The sequence below is a fragment of the Micropterus dolomieu genome, linkage group LG17 (genome assembly GCF_021292245.1).
Source record: "Micropterus dolomieu isolate WLL.071019.BEF.003 ecotype Adirondacks linkage group LG17, ASM2129224v1, whole genome shotgun sequence".
In the NCBI taxonomy this organism is placed as follows: Eukaryota; Metazoa; Chordata; class Actinopteri; order Centrarchiformes; family Centrarchidae; genus Micropterus; species Micropterus dolomieu.
In genome coordinates, this window is record NC_060166.1 from 31,485,093 (window position 1) to 31,502,232 (window position 17,140).

At 36.9% G+C, this 17,140-nt stretch overlaps 1 long non-coding RNA gene across 2 annotated transcripts in view; it reads right to left on the reverse strand.

Annotated features, from left to right (window-relative positions):
• Window positions 1-3,549, reverse strand: part of LOC123985972 — a 16,616-nt gene extending 13,067 nt beyond the window's left edge. The window contains exons 1-4 of one of the 2 annotated variants that reach the window (XR_006828780.1): window positions 3,490-3,549; window positions 1,206-1,366; window positions 584-643; window positions 53-457 (exon numbers count right to left, since the gene is read on the reverse strand). This is a non-coding gene — a long non-coding RNA (uncharacterized LOC123985972). Of the gene's footprint in view, window positions 1-52; window positions 458-583; window positions 644-1,205; window positions 1,367-3,489 lie in introns of those variants that run through there. The other variant, XR_006828781.1, reaches the window with a different exon arrangement.
• Between the last annotated feature and the right edge of the window lie 13,591 nt (window positions 3,550-17,140).

Genomic DNA, 17,140 nt, shown 5'->3' on the forward strand with positions numbered 1-17,140 from the left:
AGGACATGACCTATCTGTTGGTAATCTCAGATTGCTAAACTCCTGCAGTACCTCAGGGGACATGGTCATTAGCCTTTCCAAATCCTTTAAATACATGTAGACAGCATTTGCATATTCCCATAAGCCCACTATTATCTTCATGAGGGTAGACAGCATGTCCACGTTCCATAAGAAAGGCAGAAATGTGAAGTTTAATAATTCCTTTCCCAAGTGCTTACAGATAATACAATCATGACTGATTATTTATTTACTTGTCTGTCTGCTTGTTTTGTTTCTCTGCTGTATGCTAGCATTGTGTGGCACTGGTTGGTTTTCCAAATGAATTTGATGCAGTTGATGTCCTATGGCTCAGTGAGCTAAATTCCATCCGGATACTTTCAAAACAACAAGATTTGTGGAATGAACTATACCAACATTGTTTTTTAGTTGACATCCTCTGCATGTCCTCTTAAACATCCTGCAAATCCCAATTAAGACTATTATTGCCATTACATAATAATGTTAAAGAAACATTTCCTTGTTTATAATCATCTTGTGAAACAAAATTAGCAGTGACACTCACTTAGCAAGCTCTGACACTTACCTTGCAGCCGTTTTCAGTTTTTATTTTCAAATGCAGTCCATTTATGGTTGTGTTCAGTACCTTAGAGCAAACAGCAAAACAAAAATCTGCATTTCATTTCCATTTACTGGCTTTAGGTAGCAACGGACTTGAGAAACAAAATTGTTGCATATTACATCTACTGAGGTCTTGATATGTATAGTCTGTCTGTGGTAATTGAATGCAGCCATGTCTGCCACTGCACACAGCATGACAGCACTTCTTTCTGTGAATTCTGCTTGTCTTCATGCAAAGTGCAAAGGTGAGTAACATCCTCACCTCAAAATAGATGTTATTTTGTGAAAATCATCTAAACTCGCTGCCAACAGAACTGTAGTTTATTGCTCATTATTGAATGTCTTGACTTATGACTCATAACATCCTATAAAAGAAAATTCCTCCCTGGCTACTGTCAGGTGCAAATGTTCAAGGATGTTAGGACGAAAGTGCAAGCATCTCTGTCTTTGTATCGTACCAAGGGCAGGATCTGATTTAAAGATATGAAGGATGTGCCTATCATCTGAAGGAGAGAATGTTGTATTATACTACCTGCACATCCCTTGAGAAGCATAATAATCTTTAAAAGCAGAGAAAATCCCATTACCTGTCACAGATTTCTTCCCTCATAATTGCTGGAGCCTCCCCTTTGGGAGGGTGGGGGTGAAGGACGCCAGACACACTGATATCAGACAATCTTCAGGAAAAATCTAGGGGACATCTATTTTCGTCTTGTCATTCCCATAGCAAGGTTTGGCCTTTCTTAACCTTTGAAGATGAGATTCGACATAAAAGATTCCTGCAATGAAACCCCTGTATCATCATTTGACACTGAAGACCTACAAACATTCAAGCATGTAACAACTACCACATTTGCATATGTAAACTAGTGTTAGACTGAAATATTGTTTTGTTATAATCTTTGTTTTTGATTTAGAATTTAGCATTGGCCATTTGCTGCCATACATCACCAATGTGTACATTTTAATTCCCTGGACTAAGGAAGTGATGTTTACAGTGTTGTTTGTTTTTTGTGTGTATTATTTAGTACTCATTCAACAACTTGTTGAAAAGTCATCTATCCATTCTTTCTTATGTGGGTCCAGGTAATGCTGGGAGCAGGTACAACAAAGTATACGTCTTCCAGGGGACTTCTGAGCATTCCCAGGCCAGTTGAGATACTTTATGTCTCCTAATTCTAATTTCCCAAGGTATTTGAGGTACCTGTACAGGGAGGCCTCAAGAAAGCATTCTGATCAAATGCCTGAACTTCCTGAATGGCTTAATGTCAAGGCGCAGTGGTTCTACACCAAACTCCTTCTGGATGCCTGAGTTCCTAACACTATCTCTAAGACTGAGTCCCGGCATCCTATGAAACACTGGTTATTTGTCTCTACAATCTCGTTCTATTTTGATCACCTATAGATGACCGTTTGGAGAGGGTTGGATTGGGTGATTGTAGCAGCTTTATCCAATATTCTTACAGCACCACATGCCATATAGCCAAGAGACAAAGTACAGATAGACTGGATGGGCCAATTCCCTGTGTTGCATGGAGTGGCAAGACAAACCACATCTATTGTATTTGGTTTTTGGTACATATCTCACACCCACCCACAAAAAACATAAAGAAACTTCCAAGGGAGCAAATCCTACATATCACAGAATAAACAGTTAACCCCACTATAGCCGAAAAGGTGAAGTTAATTACCTTGGTTCACAAACACTTTCCCCTCAGGAGCAGCACAACCCTGTGCTGCTGTAAGCTGATTGACATTAGAGAAATAATGTCAAACTCTTTGTCACCAAAAATCACATGGCCCAGACAGTTGTTTTATCTGCTTGTCCAGCTCCGTTTGTTCAGCTTTACAGTGAAGTCAACCACATTACACAAATTGTTTTTGGAAAGAGATATTAAATGAATAAAGTTTATTTGTTTTTTTTGTTTGTTTGTTTTTTACACACCCTTCGTAGAGGAAATAGATTCTCTTGCGAACTGTATTCCACAGCACTGAGTACTTATGAAGTATATCTTTCCAACATGTAATTGTGTTGTCGGAAACTAGTAATAATTATTGATATTCTTGCAGAGTAGGCTGTCTAGTTATTTAGAAAGCCTTGAATTATTTTTTGGAGGAAGGCTAATGGAACAATTTAATTCTAAAAAGTATCACAGGACGAGTTTTTCTCTCTCCCCCTGACAAGACAATAAAAGATATTTGGCTGTAATTCAACAGAAAAATAAATAATAAGCCTGTGAAAACGTATTCATCTGCAAGTTATGTCAGAATCACAAGTCACAAATGCTTGCAGACAATATATAGGCTAAGCCTTTGTCTCTTCACAAGAATACAAATGTATTAAATGTACAATATATCAAACTGCTAAAAATCTAAATATGGTAGTAGCCTAAATCATATTAATTTCCCCTCAGTCTCTCTGACTGGACCAGCAAATCAATGGAGCAAAAGTTGTATTACCCATCCCTCATCTATAATGAGGTTGTTGTCTTGTGTGGATTTGTTTCATTCACTGTGTCAGGGTGCTGCCTCAGTGAGCAAGCTTGCTAGCTAGTAGCTAGCTAACTAGTTTATGAACTATGGACATAATAAAGCTTTTCACAAGGCGTAAACCTCAGTCGCCATCCACAGAAAGTGGCATCAGCAGCCACTGTAAAGCAGACAGGTGTTCTATCATGTTTGTGAATCGGCAGCCATAACACTTGGTGAGGTGACTAGCCTAATTTATATTACTGGTAGGCTAGCTAACGTTGCCTATTGTTATTTAGCTAGTAATGTTAGAGATAAGCAGATGATACCAAAGGTCCGAAGCTTGTTTCACTCATTTGAAGCGCACTGTTTCAATCATAGATTGAATCAAAATGTACTCACCAGAAAATATGAACAGCAAACTCCTAATAAGCTTTTTCAATGGTGCTGGTTAAATTTACACAGTGCAGTGGGTAGAGTCACTCTAGCCTGATTGACAGGTTGCCATGGTAGCGACTTGTCAATCACAAGATAGTCCCGCCTTAAAGCATTCTCTGCTTTATAGTTTAGTTTCCTCTAAAGTGGACCATCATTTACTAAATGAACATCATGCTGTAGCTATTAAAGAAGACATGGTTATAAGTAGGGTCATTTTAACATTATTTCTAATTGAACCTGACTTCTTTTTGCAACCAGAGGAGTCGCCCCCTGCTGGCCATTAGAAATAATGCATGGTTAAGGAACTTCCACATTCGCCTCACTTTTCAGCCCCGGAGGTTCCCGCTTGGTTTCAATACATTGTGCAGGAGCTTGGTCAAATGGTCAAATGAAGAATATCACCTGATTGATGACATCTGAAGCTTCAAACGTCACAAGCTTTGATTTGGAAAGCGCTTCATTCGGTTTGACAGTTTTAAAAGTTTTATCTAAACTTTATGATCAGCACTTTAGTATGATAATAAAAAAGGAGAATAATTGAGAAATATGGTGATATCCATTGGAATGACATAATCGTAAGTATGAGGATGTTTCCCTCCTGATACCAAGTGATAATTAAGTAAAAGTAATAGGCTAATTTAATGAATTTAATCATTCTCTGATCACATCACATTGTGACTCATGAACTGTCACATAAATATCAACCATGACGTTTAAAAACATGAGCCCACTGTGGCACTTGGACTAAACTACACCATAAAGGTATATTCATGATCATGTTGGCAAAAATATTTTATCTAGGGCTTTTTGCACAGTAACAGATATCTAATACAAAAGTGTAAAGGTTTAATAATAACGTGCACTCTTTTATAGCGTACAACAGCATATAACATATGAGACTAAAACTATTATCAGCGAGGTCATCCATCCATTCATCCATCGTCAACTGCTTATCCTGCATACATGGTCGCGGGGGCACATGGGGCAAAAGGCGGGGTACACCCTGGACAGGTCGCCAGTCCATCGCTGGGCCACACATAGACAAACAACCACTCACATTCACAAATAAGGACAATTTAGAGTCAATTATCAGCGAGGTTTGGTGGTTATTTCAGCCCAAGTCTTAAAGGGCAGCAATAAGATTTACAAGCCACCAGATGTCACTGTGTTTGGTGAGTAGCTGTTCTTTGTCTAATATTGAATATTGAAGACCACATTTACTTGGTACTGTTGGTATCCAGCAGCCCAGATTATTATGGCATAGATTAAGGTTAGACGTAAAGGTTTCAAGATTAGTTAACACCAAATTCCAACCCTACCTTTTTATGTAACTTAAAAGGAGTAACATTAGACAATTTTTGCCTCTTTTTAGGTGGCAGGAGTGAAAAGTATTCATCTTCAACATTAGTTGTGTTAAGGTTTCACGATGATGGAGACAGTTGGAGAAAATTAAAATACAAAATACGATGTATATTCTACAGGATGAGAAGATTTTTTTCCTGGGCAACAATCATGTTTTTCCCAAATAATAGAAAGACTTCTAGGCATTCTATTATCTTAAACATCCTTAAAAATAGTACATAACACTGCTGTAAATGGGCAAAAAAATCTCCCCAAGGTTTGGGCTAAACTCCAGATGTTTACAGAATCTTATGCTTATTTCATGCAACAACACGGTTAAAAAAAACATTTTTGTCCTCTGCTGGAGCAAAGTTCTGTTGTGTTCCTGGCTTTCATTGGTTAATCCTCTGGTCGGTTTACATGATTTGACTTGTGTCCCAGAAATTCTTCTGTCCAGGTGTATCCTTGGATGAGAAGGCTTTATTTGTTTGCCTTGTTATTTCTTCTGCATTGTGGTGTAGGTTCAGTGGTGCGATCCTGTGAATGATGGCATGCCCCCATTTTTAATGAACTGTTTATCTTGTGTCTGGCTGCTGGCAACGTTTGATGTTTGCTCATGAAAAGACAGAGAGAGAGGCAGAGCGACAACCCCTACTTGGGACATTTTGTTTTGTCTTATTGGAAATGCCTATGATTTCTGTACACTTTAAAAGAGTATTTCAAAATAAAAGGATAATTGAGCTCAAATAATTTATAAGATTCTACTATATTTACTACTACTGCACTTAATCTGGGGGTATCCAGTTGTGTTTTAGTTTCTTTTGTGACCTCACCTGTAAATTAGTTAATCTCTCAATGTGATACAGTACTGATTAAGAAAAAATTGTTTTACTGATCATTGAGGAGAATTCAGGTCATTGCAGCAGCAATGCAGCAAACTGTAAGTTTTGCAATTGTTTTGTATTTAGTTTTTAGAGAAACACAATGGCCATAATAATAGTTTTTTATACTTAACCATTATTGGACAATAATACATATTTTTCTTCTAAAACTATCACTGTGTCTTCCATACATGTTCAGTCACATTTAGTCAGTATTTCCATCCTGAGATAAACCGATGAAGATATGTAGACACCGTGCCTCTTTACGTCCTTGTTCGTTTTTGTGAAATGCTAATGTATGCAGATTAAGGACCCATTAGCATCTTTGTCCCAAGAGATGTCTGCATGTACTGATTGTATTTCTGGGGCCAAAAAAATCATATAGACCAGCCAAATTTTCTTTCCTCATCCGGTAAATTGTTCCATTAGCCTTCCTCCGAAAAATAATTCTAGGCTTTCTAAATAAACAGACAGCCTATACTCTGCAGCAATATCAATAATTATTACTAGTTTCCGACAACACAATTACATGTTGGAAAGATATGCTTCATAAGTACTCACTGCAGTGGAATACAGTTTGCAAGAGAATCTATTTTCTCTATGAAGGGTGTATTTTAAAAAAAAGCAATTTTTATTTCTCTTTCCAAATGCCATTTAACAAGTAGAATGCCCTCAAGTAGAAATCTCTACACATGATGGCGTCCTCTCAAAACTCTTCCACAGAAACTATGTTGGCTCACAAAGTGCAAGACCAACTCTGAAGAGAATGTGTGAAATAGGTGAAACCTTCTTGAGCAGCTGCATTCAATACTGGTTCATTCACCATGCAAAGACAAATGACTAACAGCTGTGTAACTAGCAGCAGTCACATTCTCACAAGGTGCATTTTATACCCTCTGTATTCTACAGTATGCATTATGCACTCCCACAACCAGCTCACTTAAAAAACACAAACCAACAAACCGAATTGTACATCATTATCATCGAGCTTAGACCACAGTGAAAATGCATAATAATTAACTTGTATTTCATAAATGTCTGATCGCTAGCTTGCTTGTATTAAGTGGAACATGCTCGAGAACAGGGCTCATTTCAGCAGAGCCTCTATTGCATACTGAGCTTCACAAAATGTAATGTAAAATACTTTAATATTTTGAAAGATCCAAAATCAATAACAGATTTTTTCAGAGGTCTGGAGAAGTAACAAGGTATATAAAAATGGTGTTTATCTGTCAGGACAGTTACCTGATATAGGGTGGTACCTCTACACAATTTTATATACCCTTCTGTCTCTGTTTTTGATAGGGCCGTTTTATGCTGATTCATCATAGCTATAGACTTCCAGTCAGAAGTAGTGCTGGAAATCAACTTGGAAAAGACAAGGAGGCAGGCTTGTTTTATAAAAAGACAGTACAATATTTTAAAAGAAAAAGACCAAAGAATAAGATTCACCAGAAAATGTTTTCTATTTGTTTATTATTTGTATAGAAACAGATACAGTGTATACTCTGAGGAAATATGGAAATCATTGTCACCAGTATGTAAAGTGTCCTAACTTCATAGCAACAAAACACCAGATTCCCACCGGAATATTTAAACGTAATTAGATTAATAAGTCAGATTTGATCCCAGTTTATTTTCATAAAACAACTGCCAGTTGTGACATGTTTCAGGTATCAAATTCAAGCTCTTTATCATATAGTAAATCTAACAGATGTTGCAGTAGTTAAACTGTGTCATGCTAAGCCCCCTGAGTTAAATTATGTGTTAAATTTTCTTGTCTGTTACCACTTCCTGTTTTGTTTCAGTTACTCATCTTGTGTCTTGTTTCAGGTCTTTGTCTGCCTTCCCTCCATGTGTGATTACCTGTCCCCGCCCTAATGTGCTGCACCTGCGTTTCCTTGTCTCCCCTCCCTTAGTATATACTGTATAAACCCACTCTCGCCTGAGGTCTTTGCCAGATTGTCTTGTGTAAGTGTTCCAGCCTTACTCCCAGTGTTATTCCCCGTCTAGTCAGTGATTATTGACTTGCCTTGTTTTATGACCCAGATTCTTGCCTTGTGTTTTTGGTACCTTCGCCTGATCCATTTGTACCATCTAGCAATAAAGCATTGCTTGTTTTACCTGGAGTCGTGCTCTGCGAGTCCATTTGCACTGTGAGTCTGATAAACTGAAAATGAAGTAGTTTCTCAGATCAATTCCCCCGTTTTACTTGTACATATAATAGTCTTCGAATATCTTCAACCAAGTCCAGTTGCCCTTGATTTTAACCCACTTTGGATAACGATGACCTGGATTACTGAGAATCTTCAGACATCATGTTCCTATAATGCTCACACTGTTATGATGACATAAATTTCAACAAACCTCTGTGGATGAAGGTTGCAGTCACATAAAAAGATGCCGTTTTGCAGCTCAACCCAGCCAGACCTCATACATGCCTGTGCACAGGATTCAAGGTGTAATGAATATGGAAAAATTGGCAATGAAGATTAAGACGAGGCATTTATTTACATGCACAGCAACAACATTATTGACTCATCAATAAACCGTCATCCTAAACCAGTAAATCTGCCAAATGCTTAATCAAATAAAATCACAAACCAACAGCATCGGATACTCCACATGAGGGCATATTAATGTACTCTTTTAACAGTAACACAAACATGCAAATCTGCATAACAATTATACCAAATTAAAACTGGTTCAGTCAAGGCCTACCTGCAGGATCCAGATTAAATATTTGAAAAAGTATTATAAAAAAGCATTACTGCCCTAAAAGCTGAATAAAATAATAGCATAGTAGAGAATAGTTTAATTGCCTACCTAAGATTTTTATGTACATAATAGTAACAAAAGATAATCTTTTCTCATTAAATATTTACTGGATAGTCTTTTAGCTTCATGTGTAACCACAGTTCCAATCCCATCAATCAGGACAAATATCATGCATATGAGTGTAGTCCTCTGTGACCTTTTCAGATTGCATTATGATAGTGAACACAGTGAGAAGGTCAGCGAGTGTCTTCTCTGTATCAAGGAGGAGGCATGGCACAATGTGATATAGATATCACAGGAAGGATTGAGGAACATGCTGATGAGGAAAGACCCATAAACAAAGAACATAGAACTGACAGGCTGCAAAAAACAATTATTTTAATAAGTCAGTATTATATTCAGCCTTCATGACTTATTTTAATGACTATATTTGACATATATCTGTTTCTGTTAAAAGCAGAAAAAATCATCCTAATTCTACTTGCATATCTTATTGAAATAATGTTTTTTAAGTCACATGTTTCAGGGATTTCTAGAAATGAGTGTCAAGACTGCACAAGTGAAACAGTTATAAAAGGTATGATTTTATGACTCATTAATAGGCCAAAAACTTGTGAAGATGGAGATTTTTGCTGTGACTCCCCATCCAAACTCCAACGCCAGACTGTCAGCTTCTTCTGCCCCACAAATATCTTTATGTTTGCCTGCAGCACCTCCATCTATGGACAAACTGAGAGCTCTGACTCACCTCAGCCACTTAATTCTGGTCAGGTAAGGCTGAACTCGAAACAACCCCAGCTATGACCTTTATTAATTAATTTCTCTGGGACTTTCTATTGATTGCAGAACAGTGGCCAAATAGGCAGCTGGTTTATGTTTGGACAAATATATTACAAATATCAAAAGAAGAGCCTTGGGCTGGTGAAATGAATTTAAATTTTCCTGTCTATCATTGATAAACTCAGAAAGAAAAACAATGCTGTAACAGCTTGTATATATGAGTTTGATCTTAAAAGGAAACACAGAAGAGAGAAGACTATGTGATGAGAAATTATTTAACAGTCCATCAATTAACATGCTTATTCTATGTTTTGATCTACAGAGACCCGAGTCTATCTCAACACATTCACACTCATCACCTACTCATTCATTCATTCAAACCTTAATTTTATACTCCTACCATAGAGACACACCTCATTTAGTTAGAGTTACATACAAGTTAAAATAAATAGAAAAAACACAGACGTGAATAAGGAAACAAATTGTTAAAGCATTTACCTATTGAGGCAGGGAGGTTGGTGATCATGGTTTTAAAGTGTCCATAGGTTAGTAGAATATACATTTTTAGCATGTGTTGGAGATCATTCCAGGAATTTGGGGGACTAAAATAAAATACTCACTTTCCAAACTCAGTCTTGTTCGGGGAACATTGAGTTTCCATTTTAACTACAATGACAATGAGAAGAAACCCACACCGAAATGTAAGGAACATCGACAGAAAGGACAAAACCAAAAAGACCTTCTTGTCACATAACTGTTAAACATTTTTATCCAAACTGTCTCTGTACTGAAACACCAGTATGTGATAACCAAGTTTCCAAAAGAAAAAATCTGTGTGTGTAGGTGTAGTGGCTCTAGCCACTTGAAAAGCACTAATTGTGAAGACAGCTTTATTTTGTCTTTGCTTTCAGTTTGAGCTACATGTCCATTTTTGTTCTCATGTTTCTGTTATGCAATCCTTTACTGTTTCTATCATTAAAATCATTGTTTCCTGTAAAGAAAGAACTCATTAATAACACTGGCATTAAAGTATTGCTGAGAGTTTTACTTTCAGACATTTTGCCTTATATTTGCATCAATTGTTTCCTTCAATCATTTCAGTATATAAACTACACAAGTATTTCCTGATTATGACCACTGACTATTTATTACACCTATAGAATACACCTACTAATACCAATGGAAATCTATGAACATAATTTGTACCATATTATTAAACTAAAAATGTTATTTACGGTATAGTCAAATTTGACATGACTATATTTGAACCTCTATTCTATGGCCATTCTTACTCAGGCAAGAAAAGCAATTACAGAGCTAACATCACTGTAAAATGCAGCCATATATCACCACCATTATTATACCATCTGCAGTGGGACGCTATCTGTGTGGCCAAAAGTTAGTTAACAGTTTCCGTGCCACATTGTCATTATCTCAGGGTTTGACACATTTGCAACACCTGCACTTGCCTTTCATAACAGCGGGAGCATAGGCATAGATTTCAGGAGGGAGGGAGGGGCGGCAAGGTACACCTAGCAGAGAACTTTTGTTTTGACGAACCGCTAGAATGCAACTCATGGACAACAATGCTTCCGGTAAAGTGATGGCAGCTCAAAAGCAATGTTACAATCTGCCATAAAACAAAAATAAGAAATATGCATGGATATCCATAATGAAGCAATAAGGGAAAAGGAGGAGGTCCGATATTAGGAAATTAAGTCTCAAAACCAAGTAAATTGTGAGTTGTGAAGGCAGAGCTCCTATGTAATTTTTACTTAAACAGTTTACTTTTAAGCATTGTTTGCTAGTTTGTGAACAAATCTTAAGGTACTTTTGCATGCTCATAATTAAAATTTGCTAGCTAGCTAAACTAAGCAGAATTTAACATACAGCACTGATCTACAGTACTTTCAAAAGCACAAGAGTCAAGAGACAGTTTTGCTCAATATGGGACCTGTAAGAGTAATCTCTTAAGTTAAAGATCTTATTTCTTGTGATTTTGACTGTCATGGCTTGTCCGTAGTTTTAAACTTTTGAGCCTAAGGTTTTTGTTTTCCAGAGTTATTTAGATGCTTTAACTGTAAGATCTCCTTCTCTAATAGATTTTATCAAAATTTGAATCGGTTATGACCAAAATGTGATTTCAGTCAGCTTCAACAACATAGCTGAAATGTATGATTTATAAATAAAAATATATAATATATATATAAAAATATATAAATAATTGCAAAACACAGATCTGTGGGATTTGTTTTGAATGCGCAGACATTTTTGAACATGAGCAGAAATCTTGACACACATGAACTATTAAAGTCCAGGGGTTACAAATTAATTAAAAAGAGTTAATTTATCATTGACGTGAATAGTTGCCACAAGCACATTTAAAGAGGTTACTTCACCAAACAGACACAAGACACAATAGAGGTCAGAAGAGTAAATCATGTGTGTTGACTCAACAGGGATAACATTAAATGAGAAAAGTTCATCTACAGGAGAATAAATATTTGAAAGCAATACAGAATGCCTCAGAGCCTTACTGCATAATATTTATATTTTTATTATTTATTTTTCTTCAGCCTGAATTTTGTTTTCCTTCACACATAAATTTCTACCATAAATTGATGCAGAAACAAATTCACCAGAATGCAGAAAATTTGCTGGGGGAGGACCCCCAGATCCCATGCTTCAGTGAATATTGAACCAAAACCTACACCCTTGAGCATGAGTCAGTCAGTTTTTAGCAATGATTAGTGAACTTGCATTACTGTACAAAAGTACACTAAGCAGCTGACATTACAAAGGATTAACTGTATTGTGATGGCTGCATCCTGGCAGACAAAGTCTAAGGTGTTAAAGGAGCATATTCCACTGCAATTACAGGTATGTGATTCTAATCCACAACGCGTCTTTCTGTCAAATTCAGCGAATATCTCCTCATGGTCAGCTAGTTGTCTTTTCTGTGTATGCACCGGAAAAAAAAAGTGGCTCGGACCAAGCCACAGAACTATTCCAGCCATTCCAGCCATGATTTGTGCGTCACAACTTAGCTAATGTTAGTTACATTTCTTGCTGTGTTGTTGTGTGCTTTCAAAGGTGTCATATGCACTGGGGACGCTGGGGACATGTTTCTGCCACTTTTTGAAATTCCTGATTTTGTCCCCACCACTTTTTAAAGCATAATTTGTTGAAAAAAAATGTTCAGAAATATAGCTTTCAGTTGGTAACAAATGAAAATCCCTTTAGAAAGGTTTATTTGCACATTAAGAAAACATGCAATGCAATATAACATAGAAGAAACAAATGTACATTGTCCAAAAAAGTAACTTAAGCAAAAAAAAAAGAAGCTTCTGATTATAAAATGACCCAAAAATGTGCATGCACCAATCTGTAACTTGAACAACTTCTTGACACAGTTTCTTTTTGGCCAAGTTTCCCATTCTCTCCCTTTGAACATGACAAAAGAGGAGAAAAGTCTAAATCATGCCTACATATGTGTTGCCTCAGCAGGGATGATATTACATGAGAAAAGCTGATCTACAGGAGAAACAGACCTGAAAAGCTACACAGAATGCATGAGAGATGCACTGCATTATCATACTAATATATTTTTAAATGTCTACTTCCACCTGAATTTTATGTTTCCTTTTACATAAATAAAAACATTTCCACCATAAATTGGTGCAGAAACATTCACCAGAATGCAGGAAATTAAGTATTTAAAGATCAAAATTTCCTGGGGGAGTTCCCCCCAGACTCCCACTCATATATCTTGGCATTGATGATATCTTTAAAACACTGTTTAAGGATCTTTTTGTCTTGTTCTCGTGAACCTAATAACACATATCGTAATGTCTCATGAGCTAAGTGTCTCTTCACACCCGTGAGCCCCTGTATCCCCACCACTTTTCAACACAAAGTGATGCTCTTGTTTGCTCTATATCATGGCATTTGTCATAGGGTTGGATTTATCCAGAATCGCATTGATATATAGATAGATAGATAGATATCTTTATTGTCTGTCCCAAAACAGTGACAGAAATTCTCCTTCGACAAGGCTCATTTAAAACAATTAAAACACACACTTCAAATGCCCAATTAAAACCTACATAAAAACAGCAGCTGTACAATGTCTACTTTTTGTTTTTCAGAGTGGTTATTGCAGACAGTGTGAAAGATTTCTTGTAAATGTTTTTCTGGGCCAGTGGAACTTTATATCGTCTGATGGCAGTAACTGGAAAGAGTGGTGGAGAGGGTGAGAGGGGTCTCCTGTGATCAGAGCGGCCTTCCTGATCACAGAGCGGTTGTACAGTTGAGATAAGGGGGTTTGTGATGAGCCATTATCTTGCTGCAGTGTTTTATTATGTGGGAGAGTTTTGTTTTATGTTTGGCAGTGAGGAGGTTGTACCAGGATGAGATGTTGAAGGTGAGAATGGATTCAATGAGTGAACAGTAAACCAGAGTTTACCTTTATCTTATTTGGAGCAGTTTTGCCTGAACCTGAGGTTGCTTTGTAACTAAACTCAGCATTGTAATTGCACCAATGTATAGAATAAATACTATACAATAATAATAAATAATTTTTGATAAAATGTCAAATTTTTCTGATGATAATGCTAGGAATCTATTGCCGTGGCTTGTTCTGTGCTTGGAAATGTGATATTTGCACATTGCCTATTCTCATATGTGTAGGTGTTATCATGACATTCAATGTCTCCAGTAACAATTAAAGTACATGCAGTGATAACAGAATAGCACTCAAGGCTTTTTTTTGGAGCACACAATGCTTACCTACCGTTTAATTGTGTAATTAACATACATGAATCTTAAGCTCATCTTAATTGAATTGCGTTGGTTTTAATTAAGGGCTATTTTAAAGCTGTAATGGGACACACTGCTATCACTCTTTGTCTGATAAATGCAGGGGGTAGGGCAAATGAACATGCCCCTTCTTTAATGAAAATCAAGAGATTGAGCGTTAATAATGTCTGAAGTGCTAAAAACGTTTAGCTAAACGCTAAAAACAAAGAGACAGAGGCTGTAAGGTGTTTTGTAATGAATTTCACTGCAGGTGATATTTGACATGTCACAAGCTAAATAAATATGATAAAAAACAAGAAACACGACTTTGTCCTCCCAGGATTTTGCCTGATACATTTCTCTCATATTATTTTGCTTCACTTGACGCTTTGTCTATCATGATTGATAGAAATTATACAGTTATTGTAAACAGAGGACAAATCCACTGCCTATTTCTAGAAAATGTAATAATAGGAAAGGTGCTTTTGTCACATAGATTTAACAAAAGTAACAGACCATTAGTGTTCTCTCATAAGCCTCTGCCCCAGGAGGTGGAGACAATCTCAAACGTGGACAGTTTCACTTCAAAGAATTGTCCATACATATGACATTACAATATAATGAGCCACATGTCTCTGTATGTAATTTCTTGGTTATATCCATTCTGTGCTGGCTATAATCAATGCACTGTAATGTATTGGTACTGCTTCGCCATAGAGGCTTTGGTAATGTGCAACCGAGGAAATACATTGTGTAATATCATCTCAATGTCATCCCAGAGATTATCGTGAAATAGCTTTGGAGTTACTGATGAAACTGAAAGCTTGAACTAATAATAGCATGAACAAATAATGCATCATCAACTCAGCAGATGAAAATGAGTGATCAAGGGAACAGGCTTTAAGTGCTGGTTTAAATGAGAGACAACCACTTTCCACCAAAATGCCTTGCTTCAGCTAGTTATTTCATATGGTTCTTGCAAAACGTCAAACAACCTCTGGAGTGAACTTGTTACATCCAATCAAAAGTGTTTGCAAAGGCTTAGAGTATGCATAGCTAGCTAGCCAGTGTGTGATTACAGCCACACCACCACTCAAAACACAGGCTGAGGAATTTCTTCCACTTTGAATGTTGAACATTTGTTCATAAAAAACACCCCCATTCATGTTGATTCAGTGGCATCATAATTTGATTTTTGTTAAGCAAACTTAATGGTAAATGGACTGCATTTATGTGGCGTATTTACATATATAGCAATTTTCTAGTCTATCGACCACTCATAGCGCTTCACAACACATTTACCCATTCACACACACTTCATACACTGATGGCAGAGACTGCCATGCATGGTGTCAACCTAATCATCAGGAGCAGTTAGGAGCTCAGTGCCTTGCTCAAGGACACTTTGACACTCTCTCTGGAGGAGCCGGGAATCGAACCAAGATCCTTTTAATAATAGGAACAATAAAAGGAACCTCCTTTCATTATTAAATATATCATACACCTGTACAAATATCTCAATGTAACATCACATTTTCACCACCACCAAGAAGGAGTGTGAAGGTGCACTCGCCAACAGTATTAAAGTGTGTTCTTTTGAGTTTTTCCTGTTTACAGGCTGGCCATCCTCCGGTCTGTATTCTGAACAACAGAAAGACAGTGGGAGCACTTGTGGTCTGCTGGTCATCCCATGCCCTGCTAGTTCCCGCTGCAGGGAATGAGAGATGCTTTGGCATGATGATGTCTACTTTACCATGATTACTGACTGTTTGGAAAACAAATCTGTTTATTCCCACAAGACCAACCCTTCTTGCTAAGGAAAATTGGTTTTTTTGTGGAGCCATCAGAAAATTAGCCTTTAGGCAAAAATTGGTATTTCAAAACATTGGGATGCTTGATGTAAAACACATCAGTTTATCAATTTTATCTATACAAATTTTGTGGTGGCTTAATTTGATGGTATTCTTTAAACAAAAGCAAATTTAATGTGTTCGTAGAGACTGTCGAATAGCTGTTGAATATTCCACACTGAATGCTGGTATACTCAACAGCCTCCAGCAGGTCTATTACACACTTTGTCGTGATACCAGGTTGCATGGTATGAGTATCAATGGAAGTAGACCATGGATTTACACTTTGAAGACCATTTAATGAAGCAGATGTGATTCTGATTTTAGTTTGTCCTTTTCTAATGATTTAGCTTATCTAAGGTATCATCTATTTCTGCTTCCACAACATTCTGAAAACAAAACCTGTATTTAATTCCACATATTTTTCTCATATGGCTGTGATTTCCAAAAGGATAACAGCAAACAAAACTTGGCTCAACAACACAACACTCAAAACGACGTTTGCACAGTCTGGGTGAGAGAGTGTGTGTGTCCATCTGCCACAACTTGGTCATTGCAGTTCCTTTGCTTATTGATTTTATCGCTTCAGTTTCATGTTCTGTCTCTTTTCTACTCTCTTGCCACTGATAAAACCGATGTCCCTTTTGACTTTTCCCCGGCTGCTTTTTCTAGACCCTCCCTAGCAGCCGATCCTCTGTACATTTTGTGTAATTTCAGATCTGTACATTAGAAATGCCAATTGTCCATATGTCAGTGTTTACTTTAATTCAGCTGCATTTAACAGTGAAGCACATTTCATCCCACAATTTATAAACCCATTTTTTACCACATTAAACAAGAAAATTGTATATTTTGAATGTTTGGTGGCTCATGCGATTCACAGACTTAACTTGCTGTAGTAAAGTTTTTTTTTTAATTACTAAACCCTTTAAATCCATGGTATGTACAAACTGTACTCTAATATTGTTTGTTTATGTATCTTAAGAGTCTTGTTATATGTTTCTTTTTCATTTTGCATGTGCTTGGTGGTTGTATTTGTAACTGTGCTCTATCAATATGCTGCTATTTTGGCCAGGTCTCTCTTGAAAAAGATGTTTTAAATGTCATTGGGATCATCTGGTTAAATAAAGGTTAAATTAAAAAAAGTCTCATACATCTGGAGCAGACACTTGCTTACATAGCTGGTTT